At 43.5% G+C, this 13,255-nt stretch overlaps 1 non-coding gene across 1 annotated transcript; it reads left to right on the plus strand.

Moving 5' to 3' along the window:
• The first annotated feature begins 10,420 nt into the window (after positions 1-10,420).
• LOC138095647 (U6 spliceosomal RNA) lies at positions 10,421-10,527 on the plus strand. The gene has a single exon (XR_011146392.1). It is a non-coding gene; the product is annotated as a U6 spliceosomal RNA (small nuclear RNA).
• Positions 10,528-13,255: the final 2,728 nt, after the last annotated feature.

Genomic DNA, 13,255 nt, shown 5'->3' on the forward strand with positions numbered 1-13,255 from the left:
ATGCCAATAAATGGCCTAACTGCTTTTTAAGTGCAAATTTTTGTCTGGGTTTGTCACATAGGATCGCATCTATAGGTCTCTCTGAATTCAGGAACCCACAGAAGAATAGTGACGGCAGCGAGCTGCCTGTGGGTGAGACCTGCCCTGGGTTCCACGTGTGGAGGTTGCAGGATGTTGTACAGGGCTGACCAGATTTGTCAGTTTACTGATCCTTCCTCAGAATGAGTGTTTTGGCAGAACTCTTCCCCACAGGACTTCCTGTTGCTATTCCAGCCTCAGGAAATACCATATTAGAGGGCTGAAGTGTTTGCTTGCCTAAGGAAATAATCACCCTGTAGCTTATCTAGCGGTTAGAAGTAGCCCAGGAGGGTCTTGGAAAGTTCTTAGGAGTGGAGCCCTCGGGAGGCTCCAGGGCTGCCTGCCCAGAGCAGCAGCTGCACAGCTATTATCCATCACTGCCCACCATCACTACCTGCCCAGCCTTTAATTTAGAGAAAGGTTAGTTCCCCAGTTAGAGTGGGTTTTATTGAGGGACACAAAGGATGGATTGGGAGTCAGGGAGCCTAGCCTGATGACAATGGAAGAGCATGAAGGGAGAGGATCTGTTCTAATGCAGCCAGCTCACTGGAAGGAAGAATTTACTCATTACCACTACAAGGGAAATAACAGAATGCCAAGACCAGTGGGTTGCTTTTACCTGTACCATCTCCATCTCCCCAGGTGTAAGGCAACATTTGGTGAAGAAACAAGAGGAGGTGACACTGGAGATGACAATAATAGCAAATGCTTCTACTGTATGTCAGACACTTAGTGCATTACATATCTCAATCCATTTAATCCAACAATTCAATGATGTGGGGAGCCCAGTTCTTTACTTTTCAAATAAGGGAACTGAGGCAGAGATGGGTCAAACTACCCCAGATTGCATAGCCAATAGGTGGTGGAGCTGGAATGCTTTTAACAGTCAGAATTGCCATATGACCCAGCATGACCCAGCAATCCCACTGCTGGGCATACACACCGAGGAAACCAGAATTGAAAGAGACACATGTACCCCAATGTTCATCGCAGCACTGTTTATAATAGCCAGGACATGGAAGCAACCTAGATGCCCATCAGCAGATGAATGGATGAGAAAGCTGTGGTAAATTCTTTAGTCATTAAAAAGAATACATTTGAATCGGTTCTAATGAGGTGGATGAAACTGGAGCCTATCATACAAAGTGAAGTAAGCCAGAAAGAAAAACACCAATACAGTATACTAACACATATATACGGAATTTAGAAAGATGGTAACGATAACCCAGTATGCGAGACAGCAAAAGAGACACAGATGTCTAAACAGTCTTTTGGACTCTGTGGGAGAGGGCGAGGGTGGGATGGTTTGGGAGAATGGCATTGAAACGTGTATTATTATATGTGTAATGAATCGCCAGTCCAGGTTCGATGTATGATACAGGGTGCTCAGGGCTGGTGCACTGGGATGACCCAGAGGGATGGGATGGGGAGGGAGGTGGGAGGGGGGTTCAGGATGGGGAACACATGTACACCCATGGCGGATTCATGTCAATATATGGCAAAACCAATACAATATTGTAATTAGCCTCCAAATAATAATTTTAAAAAGAGTTACACAGGGACTTCCCTGGCGAGCCAGTGGTTAAGACTGTGCTTCCAGTGCAGGGGATGCTGGTTCAATCCCTGGTCAGGAACAAAGATGTCCCATGGCACAGGGCATGTCCAAACAAACAAAAAGAAGTGCAAACATTGTCACAGCCAGCCCTTGGGAAACATCAGGGTTTAGAGAGAGTTCCTGAACCTCAGTGTCCAAGCCAGCAGAGAAGCAGCAGCTCTAGACAACATGGTTGGTCCCCAACAGGGTGTAAAGGTTTGAATTGAACAAGAAACAGGCATTGAGTTGCCAAGGTTTGACTAACATTCATTGAGGTCCTGTCTATGCTAGGCTGCCATTTCTTTTCCTAACAACCCTTACAGGTAGGTGGTGGTATTTAGACATTTTCAGTTTGGCAAACAAATTTGGGAGGAGAACTTGTCCAAAGCTGGGGTTCGGGTCTAGGCTCATGCAGCTCCAAAGGCTGTTTTCTTTTCAGTGCCATTCCTTTAAGAAAGGAAGAAGAAAGAATCCCACTCCTCAGCTCTGGTGGCTGAGCAGAATCTCTTGCCCATTTGAGGAGTGTCCTCGGGGCTCTTAGAATTAGGGATCTTACGGGGGAGGATTTGGCGGTTCCAAAAGGCAGAAACCGCCTGCAGCCCTCCAGCTCTCACTAGACCCCACAGGGCAAGGCAGACTGGTGGTCCCTTTGGAGTAGTTGAATCCTGCCCTTATCACTCAAGCAGATACAACTTCAAAGTTCTTGTGAAGGAAACTTGGTTTAGAAAGTTAGGAGTAAAATTCAAGATTCTTTAGAAAAGCTATTTCTTCTCTCTTTGGGGAGAAAGTGCGGAACCTGTAACCAGAAACTTTGGGCTTAAAATACAAACCAAAAAAAAAAAAACAAACCCTGCAAAACAAGTGATTCAGAAGGCCTCCAGGTCTGTGCCCAACTAGCTGTGTAATGATTATTTTACTTGGCCTCTATGTACCTCCATTTTCCTTGTCACAAATATGGTTATGTAGAGTGGGGGGGAAGAATGGGAAATTATTATTTAATGGGTCCAGAGTTTCTGATTGGGACAATGAAAAAAAAATTGGAAATAGATAGTGATAATGGTTGTACAACATTGCAAATATAATGCCACTGAATTGTACACTTAAAAATGGCTAAAATGACAAATTTTGTTTTATACACACACACATACACACCTGGGGAAGGAAATGGCAACCCACTCCAGTATTCCTGCCTGGGAAATCCCATGGACAGAGGAGCCTGGCAGGCTATAGTCCATAGGGTCATAAAGAGTTGGACACGACTTAGTGACTAAACCACCACCATATACATACCACAGTTTATAAGAATGAAAAGGGAGATGGGTAATAATAGTACTGACATTAAAAATTATAGAGAGGAATAAATGGCATAATTCCTATAAAGCCATTACAGAAGTTCCTGGCATGTGAGCTGAGCTCCCATCCTCTTTCCCCAGGTCACAGAAGTGCAGGGGGATAAACATATTACACAAAAAAGCCTAATGGATTAAGAATTGTGCCCCTGGAGAAGAAAATGGCAACCCACTCCAGTATTCTTTCTTGGAGAATTCCATGGACAGAGGAGCCTGGTGGGCTACAGTCCGTGAAGTGGCAAGAGTCAGACGACTTAGCAACTAAGCAACAACAAGTTTATGACTTGCCAGGCAACAAATTGATGCACCCAAATGAGCAACATCCCCAAACACACTCAAGAACTACAATATAAATTTTCTTATCTGTGACCTCTAGTTTGACAGAATGGCTCCAGATTAAACTTGTAAAAAGTTTAATTTTTCATGTTCTCTCTGCTGCCTTTGATTAGTCCTTTACTCTCTTCCCACTTACTTGCCTATTTTTCGTGGAGCTTTGAAACATGTCTTTCTTTACACAATGACTTGGAGAAATTTCCAATATAGTTCTTTCTTTTCGGAAAGAATAACATCTCACTGGTACATCAGGTCATTTTATCATCATATGGCTCTATTATTTTCCTGACTCTTTCCAACTGACTGCTGCTGCACCCTGTGGCAACAGAGCCACAATCCAGACCTCTGGAAACTGACCAAGAATTTGGAATCAAGCATGCTAAGCAGGAAACTGAAACCTACAGAAAATAGAATGGGCATTCTGTCTCTGATCTGTTAACCATAGAGAAGTAAAGAAGATTCTGTGGTAATTCAGTTCAGCTTAGTCGCTCAGTCATGTCCGACTCTTTGTGACCCCATGAACCGCAGCATGCCAGGCTTCCCTGTCCATCACCAACTCCCAGAGCTTACTCAAACTCATGTCCATCGAGTCAGTGATGCCATTCAACCATCTCATCCTCTGTCATCCCCTTCTCCTCCTGCCCTCAATCTTTCCCAGCATCAGGGTCTTTTCAAATGAATCAGCTCTTCGCATCAGGTGGCCAAAGTATTGGAGTTTCAGCTTCAACATCAGTCCTTCCAATGAACACCCAGGACTGATCTCCTTTAGGATGGACTGGTTGGATCTCCTTGCAGTCCAAGGGACTCTCAAAGAGTCTTCTCCAACTCCACAGTTCAAAAGCATCAATTCTTCGGTACTCAGCTTTCTTTATAGTCAAACTCTCACATCCATAAGTGACCACTGGAAAAATCATAGCCTTGACTAGACAGACCTTTGTTGATAAAGTAATGTCTCTGTGGTAATATATAAGGCAAAATTGATATTAAGACTAGGGAGGTGGGAGAGGGGTTCAGGATGGGGGATATATGTATATCTGTGGCTGATTCATGTTGATGTATCGCAAAAACCATCATAATATTGTAAAGTAATTATCCTCCAATTTAAATAATTTTAAAAAATTTATTACACAGGGGCCAGGAGGGCAAATTGGTACAAGCTCTCAGGAGAGTGGTTTTACATGTATTAAGAAACTTATAAACATATATTATATACCCTCTGACCTAGAACTGCCCCTTTTAAGAATTCAGCATAAATAAATTATGGATATTTGCAAAAAATTAATTACAGGGATCTTCATCACCATGTATGTGTGTGTTTAAGTTGCGCAGTCGTGTCCAACTCTGCGACCCCATGACTGTAGCCCGCCAGGGTCCTCTGTCCATGGAATTCTCCAGGCAAGTATACTGGAGTGGGGTGCCATTCCCTTCTCCAGGGGAATTCTCCAGGATCGTCCCAACCCGGGGTTCAAAACTGGGTCTCCTGCATTGCAGGCAGATTCTTTACTGTCTGAGCCACCAGGGAAGCCCCCAAAATAGAATAATAAGGAAGAACTGAAAATATGTCCAAATGGGAACTATTAAATTACCGGATATCTTTATGATGAAGCACAACTATTAAAAATTATTTTAACAAGATATTTAAGGACTCAAAAAGTTAACAAATAAAATGTAAAATAGTACTAATACTGTCCCATTTTTTTGAAGACATATCAGCGTAGACAAAGTAATGGAAAAAATATTCTCTGGGTAGTAGTAGTGTTGGGATTTTAGTCTTTTACTTTGTGCTTTTCAGTATTTTCCAACTTTTCTATGAAGATTGTGCATTATGCTAAGATAAATTACAGTTTTGTGTGATCTCAGTCTGACGTTTATACCTGCAGCAAGTTTTGGGGAAAGAAACAGCTTTAAAAAGCAGTGTTCTTAATCAAAGAGTGACTGAAAGAGAAAAGGAGTGACACTAACCTCTCTTAGAAAGAGGCTTGGACAAAGAGCCCAGTGAACTGAAAATAATTTCTTCCCCAAATTCAGTGAATCAAGGAAAGGTCAGCTTGGGGATTCCCTCCTGGCAGTGGTTAGGACTCAGCACTTTCACTGCTGGGGCCTGGGTTTGATCCCTACTCTGCATGCTAGGTAAGATGCTAAAATTTCTCATCGCAAGGGGAAAAGAAAGAAACTTAAAAAAAGGAATGGTCAGCTTTCCTCAGCCTCTGGGAGCCTGGTGTGCCATCACAACTTAGGCCAGCTTCCTCGAGGGGTTAAGTACTAATATGTAGATAACTGAAACAAAAGTTTTATAAAAATATGTGTCATTATTAATTTTTTAAAATGCTGATCCCAACCTACTAAGTTAATTTAACAATCCACTGATGAGTCAAAACCTTTGTTAAAGTTTGAAAACGTGCCCTTAATAACACTTCAACCTTTTTCAAATTACTATGGTATTTTAACTTGGAATATTTAAGAAATTGTTGTTCCCATCTGTTGGGTCAGAACATAAGCTCCATCTTTTATTGACCATTTAATCACAAACAAGCTTCCTCCCACCTCAGAGCCTTGTTTGCTCATCTGTGAAATGAAGATAATGTGACGATATCAGAAAGCCCTCTAATGAGCTTGTGTGCCCAGATGGACTCTTGGGCAGGCCTCACTGTCAAGGGATGTCCAAGAGACTCTGGCTGGATCTGAAGAATCAAAACAATAGGACCGGGACTTCCCTGGCAGCCCAGTGGTTAAGACTTCTGAGCTTCCAAAACGGGCTGTGGGTTCGATCCCTGGTTGGGAAGTTAAGATCCCACATGCCCTGTGGCGTAGCCAAAAAAAAAAAAAAATTATAGGACCAAGCTGACCTGGGAACGTTGTGGATAAAAGCAGCTCCCAGGCTGCCATTCCGCCTGAGGCCTGTGAGTTATGTCAAGGTAAAAATGTCTCTGACCAAAGTAGTCAAGAGCAACTGAGGGTTTGAGAGCTGTACAAGCCAGAGGAGTAGCAACAAAAGGGAAGAAGAGAGCTCAGGCCTCATTCTGTAAGTACTTAGGTCAGAGCTTTTGGTATTGCCCAGTTCTGTGCCTACTTAGTCACATGCACCTCTGGGCTGAGCAATTTTTTTTTTTTTTAAATCAAAGGATAATTGCTTCACATTATTGTGTTGGTTTGGTCTGGCCAATTTCTGTATCAGTTGTCTATCGCCTCAATAATGGTGTATAACAAACCCAACCCAAAACTCAGAGTTAAAACAGTAAGCATTGATTTAGCTCATGAATTTGCAGGTCACCTGGCACTTCAGATCTTTGCTGGGCTCACTTAGATTCTGTGATTGAATGTGTATTGGATTAATGACTCTGCTGACTTTTGACTATGCTGTCTCTTAAGTCTGGGGGTAGGCTGGCTGGCTGTCAGCTGGTCTTGGCTGTGAAAACTGGCAGCTTGGCTGAGATGCATTTGTCTCATCCCCCAGCAGCAGCAATTAACTTGCATGGTATTTTAATATTAATCTCAAGTTGCCTGTGGCTAGTGTGACTGCCCAAGAGTGTGGCTCAGGCATGATGGAAAATTAGCTGTGTCATCACCATGGGCCCCAGGATGAGGCCTTGCATACAGTAGATGCTTAATAAATGCTTCAAATTTAGCCTCTTTGTAGTGACCAGCTGGGTTGGATCAAAGTGAGGCAAAGGAGGGACTTGCCTAGTGATCTAGTGGGCTCCCAATTCAGGGAGCAGAGGTTTGATCACTGGTCGGGAAACTAAGATCCTTCATGCCTCACAACTCAGCCTTAAATGTGGGCTTCCCATGTGGATCAGTGGTAAAGAAACCACCTGCCAAGCAAAAGACACAGGTTCAATCCCTAGACTGGGAAAATCCCCTTGAGAGAAAAATGGCAACCCACTCCAGTATTCTTGCCTGGAAAATCCCATGGACAGAAGAGCCTGGCGGGCTATGGTCCATAGGATCGCAAAGAGCTGGACACAACTTAGCAACTAAACAACAACAGGGAACTGTATCCCGCATACTGCAACTAAGATCTGGTGCAGCCATATAAATATATATTTTTTAAAGGGGAGAAGGCACCCAAGGCACTTGCTAGACCCCCAAAAATGAGCACCTGCTTAAATTTTGCACCCTTCATTTGTCTCTCCTTAGCTCCTGCCCTGGTGATAGGCGTGGTGCTCTCAAAACTCGTGAGAAATTAGTACAGAGAAGTCACGGTCCCTATCTGAAGAAGACAGAGGCTACAGTAAGCTGGCTGTTTACATCTCTGGACTTACTAGCAGCTGAGGGTTTGGGAGCTGAGCAACCCAGAGGAGAATCTAACAGGCCTCACTATGGGTCTCCCAGGGTCTGGTCATTCTGAACCGTTACCACACCATTTGCCATAGCCACTTCCCACTGGTATTAGGGTGTAGTAAAGAATTTAACTTTGGGGACTTCCATGGTGGTTCAGTGGCTAACACTCTGTGTTCCCAATGCCAGGGCCCTGGGTTCAATCCCCAGTCAGGAAACTAAATCCCATGAACCACAACTAAGAGTTCTCGTACTGCAACTAAAAAACAAAAAACAATCCACATGTCACAACGAATAAAGATCCACCACAGCTAAAATAAACAAAAAAAAAGTGAAATCGCTCAGTCGTGTCCAACTCTGTGACCCCATGGAGTGTAGCCTACCAGTCTCCTCAGTCTATGGAATTTTCCAGGCAAGAATATTGGAGTGGGTTGCCATTTCCTTCTCCAGGGGTTCTTCCCAATTCAGGGATCAAAGCCAGGTCTCCCGCACTGCAGGCAGACGCTTTACTGTCTGAGCCACCGGGGAAATCAGAATAAACAAACAAATATTAAAAAAGAAAAAAAGAATACAACTTTGCCCCAAAAGGTCATCACCCTTTCTTCTGGGAGGTAATCCGTAAACCTTTGGTCATGTCTGATAGGAATGTCTTTGTTTGCCTGGTGCCCTTGGCACGGTCAGATAACAGCAGTGTGAGTTAGGGTGGGGCTCTGAGCCACACCCACACCATGATGAAGGGTGGGAGTTTTGGAGTAATAGCTGGAGTCTTGAAGGGGTTGAAAACTGCCCCGAGGTGGACAGTTAACCATTTATTTTTTAATTTATTTTTAATCGAAGGATAATTGCTTTACAATGTTGTGTTGATTTCTGCCATACTTCAACATGGATCAGCCATGGGTATACATATGTCCTTTCTCTCCTGAACCTCCCTCCCACCTCCCACCCCTTCCCATCCCTCTAGGTTGTCAGAGAGCACCAGTTTGAGCCCCCTGGGTCATATAGCAAATTCCAACTAGCTACCTATTTTAAGAGTTAACCATTTCTATGTAATGGAGCCTCAATAAAGACTCTGGCCTGGTGATCTTCTCTAGGTGGCAGCATTCTGTGCATATTGTCATCCATGGAAGCTAGCAGAAAAATACTGTCCTGACCCCTCAGGGAGAGGGCAATGGAAAATCTTAGATCTGGGCTTCTTCCCTTGGGTTACTGTATGTTTTTTGTGTTTTTTTTTTTTTTTTTTTTTTTTTTATGGCTGTGCTGGATTCTCCCTGCTGCTTGCGGGCTTTCTCTAGTTGTGTCGAGAAGGGGCTACTCTCTAGTTGTGGTTTCTCTTGTTTCAGAGCACTGGTTCAAGGGCCTGCTGGCTTCAAAAGCTGCAGCTCGTAGGCTCCAGAGCGTGGGCTTCAGTAGTTGTGGTGCGTGGGCTTAGCTGTCCGAGGCACGTGGTATCTCCCCAGAGCCCGGACCAAATCCACGTCCCCTGCATCGGCAGGCAGACTCACCCACTGTACCAACAAGGAAGTCCCCTCCTGCCTGTTTTAAGTTAGGTCTTTTTGGTTAAGCTGTAGTTCTTTTTTATATTCTGGATACTAGCCATTTGTCAGATATTTGATTTACAAAATTTTCTCTGTAGGTTGTCTATTCACTCTTGACAACGTCCTTGTTTATTTTTGCTTTCTGGGTTTGTTTGGTTTTTTTTTTGGCCATGCCATGTGGCTTTAGGGAATCTTAGTTCCCCAACCAGGATTGAACCTGGGCCCCTGGGAGTGGAAGCACAGAGTCCTAATCACTGGACTGCCAGGGAATTCCCCATAGTGTCCTTTGATGTACAGAAGTTTTTACTTTTGATGGAATCCAATTTATCTACCTTTTTCTTCTGTTGCCTGTGCTTTTGGTGTCATAACCAAGAAACCACTGGCAAATTCAATGTCATAAAGATTTTCCCTTGTGGTTTCTTCTACAAGTCTTACAGTTTCAGTTGTTTCAGTTCTGGTTCTTTTTTTTTTTTTCTTCAGTTCTAGTTATTTAAGTTTTTAAAATATTTTTATTTATTTTGGCTGTGCTGGGTCTTCCTTGCTGCTCACGCTTTTCTTTAGCTGTGGCAAGCAAGGGCTACTATCTAGTTTCCGTGCACAGACTTCGCATTGTGGCTTCTCTTGTTGGAGCACAGGCTCTGGAGCCTGCAGGCTTCAGTAATTGCGGCTCCCAGGTTCCATAGCACAGGCTCAATAGTTGTAGCCACAGGCTCAGTTGCTCCATGGCACATGGGATCTTCCCAGATCAGGGATCGAACCCATGTTTCATGTATTGACAGGTGGATTCTTTACCACTGAGCCACTATCGAAACCCCAGTCACTTATTTACAAACATATGCACCTTGGATTTGCTTGCTGCTGGCTCCAAGTTCCATACACTTATGGCTTAGAGCAGTTCTCAACATGAGCTAGGATCAGAATCACTCGGAGAGCTTGTGAAAACAGATGCTTCCCATTCCTTCTGAGTTTCTGATTTAAGAGGTCTGGAGTGGGCCTGAGAATTTGCTTTTTTTTTTTTTCGTCATGTCTCAAGGCTTATGGGATCCTGGGCGGTGAAAGATCAGCGTTCTAACAGACTTCTCAGGTAGTCCAGTGGTTGGGAATCTGCTTGCCAGTTTGATCCCCAGTCCGGGAAGATGCTGAAGTTCCAATACTTGGGCCACCTGATGTGAAGAGCCGACTCTCTAGAAAAGACCCTGATGCTGGGAAAGACTGAAGGCAGGAGGATAAGGGGACGAAAGAGTGACAGTCAAGTGCTCACTTTGGCAGCACATATACTAGAATTGGAACGATACAGAGAAGATTAGCATGGCCCCTGTGCAAGGATGCCATGCAAATCTGTGAAGCGTTCCATTATTTTTATAAAGGAGAACAATTCAGTTAAAAAAAAAAAGTGACAGTCGGACACGACTGAGTGACTAAACTGGGAAGATTCCACATGCCTCAGGGCAACTAAGCCAGTGCACTGCAGCTACTGAGGCTGTATACCCTGGAGCGCAAGTTCTGCAACGAGAAGCCAAAGCAATGAGAGCAGCCCCTGCTTGCCACAACTTGCCGCCACTCACAGTGATGAAGACCCAGCACAACCAATAAATAATCAACAAAAATGAATCAAAATAGAAAAAACAAAACTCAAGAGTCCTAACCACTGGTTGTTCGGTTGCTCAGTCATGTCTGACTCTTTGCGACCCCATGGACTGCAGCTCACCAGTCCCTGTCCATCACCAACTCCCGGAGCTTGCTCAGACTCATGTCCATCGAGTTGGTGATGCCATCCAACCATCTCATCCTCTGCTGTCCCCTTCTCCCGCCTTCAATTTTTCCCAACATCAGGGTCTTTTCCAAAGAGTCAGTTCTGCGGATCAGGTGGCCAAAGTATGGGAGTTTCCACTTCAGCATCAGTCTTTCTAATGAATATTCAGGACTGATTTCCTTTAGGATGAAATGGTTGGAACTCCTTGCTGTCCAAGGGACTCTCAAGAGTCTTCTCCAACACCACAGTTCAAAAGCATCAATTTTTCAGCGCTTGGTTTTCTTTATAGTCGAAATCTCACATCCATACATGACTACTGGAAAAACCATAGCTTTAGATGGACCTTTGCAAAGTAATGTCTCTGCTTTTCAATATGCTATGTAGGTTGGTCATAGCTTTTCTTCCAAGGAGCAAGCATCTTTTAATTTCATGGCTGCATTCACCATCTGCAGTGATTTTGCAGCCCCAAAATGTAAAGTCTCTCACTGTTTCCATTGTTTCCTCATCTATTTGCCATGAAGTGATGGGACCAGATGCCATGATCTTAGTTTTCTGAACGTTGGGCTTTAAGCCAACTTTTTCATTCTCCTCTTTCACTTTCAACAAGAGGCTCTTTAGTTCCTCTTCTCTTTCTGCCATAAGGGTGGTGTCATCTGGGTATCTGAGGTTATTGACATTTCGCCCAGCAATCTTGATTCCAGTTTGTGCTTCATCCAGCCCGGCATTTCGAGTGATGTACTCTGCCTGTAAGTTAAATAAGCAGGGTGACAATATATAGCCTTGACATACTCCTTTCCTGATTTGGAACCAGTCTGTTGTTCCACGTCCAGTTCTAACTGTTGCTTCCTGACCTTCATACAGACTTCTCAGGAGGCAGATAAAGTGGTCTGGTATTCCCATCTCTTGAAGAATTTTCCAATTTGTTGTGATCCACACAGTCAAAGGCTTTGGCATAGTTAATAAAGCAGAAATAGATGTTTTTCTGGAACTCTCTTGCTTTTTCAATGATTCAACAGATGTTAGAAATTTGATCTCTGGTTTCTCTGCCTTTCTAAATCAAGCTTGAACATCTGGAAGTTCACAGTTCACGTACTGTTGAAGCCTGGCTTGGAGAATTTTGAGCATTACTTTGTTAGCATGTGAGATGAGTGCAACTGTGTGGTAGTTTGAGCATTCTTTGGAATTGCCTTTCTTTGGGATTGGAATGAAAACTGACCTTTTCCAGTTCTGTGGCCACTGCGGAATTTTCCAAATTTTCTGGCATATTGAGTGCAGCACTTTCACAGAATCATCTTTTAGGATTTGAAATAGCTCAACTGGAATTCCATCTCCTCCACTAGCTTTGTTTGTAGTGATGCTTCCTAAGGCCCACTTGACTTTGAATTCCAGGATGTCTGGATCTAGGTGAGTGATCACACCGTCGTGGTTATCTGGGTCATGAAGATCTTTTTTTTATAGTTGTTCTGTGTATACTTGCTACCTCTTCTTAATATTTCTGCTTCTGTTAGGTCCACATCATTTCTGTCCTTTATTGATAGACAGAGTGCCTGAAGAACCATGGACAGAGGTTTGTGACATTGTACAGGAGGCAGTGATCAAGACCATCCCCAAGGAAAAGAAATGCAAAAAGGCAAAATGGTTGTCTGAGGAGGCCTTACAAATACCTGAAAAAAGAAGTTAAAGGCAAAGGAGAAAAGGAAAGATATACCCATTTGAATGCAAAATTCCAAATAGCAAGGAGAGATAAGAAAGCCTTCCTCAGTGACCAATGCAAAGAAATAGAGGAAAACAATGGAATGAGAAAGACTAGAGATCTCAAGAAAGTTAGAGATACCAAGGGAACATATCATGCAAAGATGGGCACAATTAAAGTACTAGGCTTTTCTAAAAAGTAAATTGGTTTAAAGACATTAAATACAGGTGTATGTGGCCAACCTTGTGGAGTGCAAGAGTCTACAGTTATGGTATCATTGTTGCAGGTAGAGCATAGTTCCCCTTATGGTAAACTGGCCCCAGATGAGCCCCTGGGCTGAGAGCCATTTAGTTTTTTTCAGTGACATGGGAAGTTATGTATCTGGTGTGAATGATGGACTGGAGCCGTTCTCTTGGACCTCAGTGCATGAATTTGTCCATGTCAGTCTATTTTCCTCCAATGTATAGGGCTTTTATTTTCTGTGACCTCCGTGGTGGTGGGTAGAGAATTGTGGTTCCAAGACAGAAAATACTTAATATCCTGGTGTCAAAGTCAGTCTCATAAGTCAGCTTTTATCTGCCAATGCACCAAATAACCTAGTGCACAGCCTAATCATTGCAACTTAAAGCTCACCTATATAAA

This window comes from Capricornis sumatraensis, chromosome 19 (genome assembly GCF_032405125.1).
Source record: "Capricornis sumatraensis isolate serow.1 chromosome 19, serow.2, whole genome shotgun sequence".
Taxonomy (NCBI): Eukaryota; Metazoa; Chordata; class Mammalia; order Artiodactyla; family Bovidae; genus Capricornis; species Capricornis sumatraensis.